Consider the following 3546-nt stretch of genomic DNA (forward strand, 5'->3'; position numbering starts at 1 on the left):
TCTATCTGTGTTGGACCTGCGATGAGGTGGCGACTTGAAGTGGTAGAAATTGGATGGATGTCAAAACCTGGAGAAAGTTGAAATGAGCTAAGAAAGTAAAAAGCCATAACAATGCGATGCAAAGTTGTATTTATGTGATAGAACATAGAAATGATGAACTGCATTATTGCCTGCACTGCACGCTCACAATTTAATTTCTTTAATCTCATAATTATGACTTTTTATCTCATTATTTTGACTTTTTGTTTTCTCATTTTGACTTTTATTGTATTTTTTTTAATTTTATTACTTTTTATATCATAATTCTGACTTTTTATCTCATAATTTCAACTTTATCTTGTAATTTTAACTTTCTTATCTCATAAATATGATTTATAAGTTTTGGGCTTTTTTTTTTTACTGGCGTAAAGGTGCTGCAATGGAAACAGACTGTACATTTACATTTGGTGTAATTAACAAGGGTAAATGTGAAAGTACAGCAGTTACTTTACGGTAATGTCACTCAACCTCAAAAATAGATTAAAGACATATTTAAAAAGTACTTAGAATGAAATTGTTAAAGGCAATATCGCAAACTAGAGCAGGTCTTTTTAACGCTTGAAGAAAATGATTTTAAGTGCCAAAAAAGAAACTATTTTCTGTAAAATTGTACAATAATTGAGAAAGTACAAGTACAGATTTTAAAAGTATTCATATTGCACCACACATTTTCAATGGGAGACAGGTCTGGACTACAGGCAGGCCAGTCTAGTACCCGCACTCTTTTACTATGAAGCCACGCGGTTGTAACACGTGGCTTGGCATCGTCTTGCTGAAATAAGCAGGGGCGTCCATGATAACGTTGCTTGCATGCTCCAAAACCTGTATGTACCTTTCAGCATTAATGGTGCCTTCACAGCTGTGTAAGTTAGCCATGTCTTGGGCACTAATGCACCCCCATACCATCACAGATGCGGGCTTTTACACTTTGCGCCTAGAAAAGTCCGGATGGTTCTTTTCCTCTTTGGTCCGGAGGACACCACGTCCACAGTTTCCCAAAACAAGTTGAAATGTGGACTCGTCAGACCACAGAACACTTTTCCACTTTGCATCAGTCCATCTTAGATGAGCTCGGGCCCAGCGAAGCCGGCGGCGTTTCTGGGTGTTGTTGATAAACGGCTTTGGCTTTGCATAGTAGAGTTTTAACTTGCACTTACAGATGTAGCGACCAACTGTAGTTACGGACAGTGGCTTTCTGAAGTGTTCCTCAGCCCATGTGGTGATATCCTTTACACACTATTGTCGCTTTTTGATGCAGTACCGTGATTTCTCCAGATTCTCTGAACCTTTTGATGATATTACCGACCGTAGATGGTTCCCAATTAGCCTGTTCATCTTTTGTACAACATTTATCAAAGTGGCCCCCACATCCTTCGAACTGTATCCACGTGGACCTCGCTGGAAAAAGTTTGGACACCCCCGGTATACACGTATGCCACGTAACGATGAATGGCGGTACAACTCCCGACCGTTAGTATTATCATTTTAAATCAAAATAAGACCGGCGATGCAGTTCGCTCATCAGCTCGCTTAAACGCTAATATGAAAACAGGAGACATTAACGTCTTTCCCCACGATCTGAACTTATACTGAGATATTCGATTGAACCTACTGGGGCTGAGATGATCTGTACTCCAAGGACTACGACAACAGGAAGTGACCTCATATAAACCGGAAGTGATGCACCAGTTTAAAAAAAATAAACATTTTATTTAAACACTCAAGTAAAAATATGTCTCTGAAGAAGTCAGAACAATATTTAAAAAACGTATATTGTGTCAAAATACTATATTTCTAAATAAAACCTGGTTTAAAGATTTCCATGTGTGTGAGTACTTTTGGAGCGCATCCAGCAATAAGGTGATAATAATAACGGGTTATACTTGTGTAGCGCTTTTCTACCTTCAAGGTACTGTGGAGAATGCATATATGTTTAAGAGTTCTTTCTTTATTCATATTCATGTTTGAAGCAGCTAGTGTTTTTCTATTTGTACTTTTCATTTTATGTCCGCAAGTAAACTGTGTGTGTTACCTTGAAGGCTTGCACTGTAGGAGTTGGAGTACTCCCTTATGTCTTATCTGTAGTAGAACAATGAGGCTGTATTCCTTTCTGGACAGGGTGGGGGTTTTCTTCGTGTGCAAGAAGTTGGCTCTTCCGTTTGAATGAGAGACCAATTCGAGAAGCCGATATGAATGTATTGATGTGGGCTGGTCTCCTGAAGCTTCAGTAAAACTTGTTAATATTCCTATTCTGTCTTGATGGTCCTTACTCTGCATATATGCCATCTGTAAGAATTTGGGATTGACTAGTGACTTTAATTCCCTGGGAGGGAAGACTGGTCAGACGCAACAGTACTCAAAGCGCTTTGACACTATTTCCACATTCACACACTGATGGCGGGAGCTGCCTTCTATCTAAATTATCACAATACTTTGTGTTGAAATGAATACCTGGCGAGAAGACCAAAAGCTGTCTTTGAACCTACCAAGAGAAGGCTTGTAAAACTCCACTGTGTAGGGGGGGAAGCAACATGAAGGTGTTTCTGTTTCTTTCATGTATTGTAATCAACAGAAAGATATTGTCTGACCCAAGAACTACAAAAGCGAAGAGGAAGAAGGACCAGACTCCCCTCCAGGCACCGCTTTTTTGAACTCTTTTACGACCTCTTTTTTTGAACCGACCTTTTCTTCTGAACTGTTTTGTAATCAAAGGCGACGGCTGTTTACGACCCCCCGTCCCTTTGGAAGCAGCTGTTGCCATGTGGTCAGGGAAGGTCCAAATAAAGGGAGGCGTACAATCTTTGTGCAAGGGTACGGATGTATACATTTCTCCTCACTGAGCCAAGTTGAATTCTGTCTCTGTTTGATTCTTTGCTTCTCGTCTTGTTTAATATATGTCATCAGTTTTTGAACTAGGGCTGCAAGAACTAATTGATTGAATTGATTATAAAAATAGTTGGCGATTAATTTAGTCATCGATTTGTTGCATCCACGCTATGTGCATGCGCAGAGGCAATTTTTTATTTAATTGTATTTTTTAATTTAATTTTTTTTATAAACCTTTATTTATAAACTGCAACATGTAAAAACAGCTGAGAAACAATAATCAAAATAAGTATGGTGCCAGTTTTTTTTTAATAAAATACTGGAAAGGATAGAAATGTAGTTTGTCTCTTTTATCCGATTATTAATCGATTAATCGAAGTAATAATCGACAGATTAATCCATTATCAAATTAATCGTTAGTTGCAGCCCTAGTTTGAACCTGACATTGGTAAAAGCTGGGGATCGAACCAGGAACCCTCAGGTTTGCTGGCACGGCCACGCTCCCAACCGGCGCCACGCCGTCCCCTTAATAACCGTGATTGTAATGTAACTGATGTTAATGAGTGGTAGGTTTATTGATCCTGGGGTTAAATAGAACATGCACGAAAACATGAAATAGCATATTTTGAGAACATTTTGCAGGAAATGTGTGGGTCCCTGAGGTCCCGCGAGACCACCAGT

This window comes from Entelurus aequoreus, linkage group LG05, assembly GCF_033978785.1.
Source record: "Entelurus aequoreus isolate RoL-2023_Sb linkage group LG05, RoL_Eaeq_v1.1, whole genome shotgun sequence".
Classification (NCBI taxonomy): domain Eukaryota; kingdom Metazoa; phylum Chordata; class Actinopteri; order Syngnathiformes; family Syngnathidae; genus Entelurus; species Entelurus aequoreus.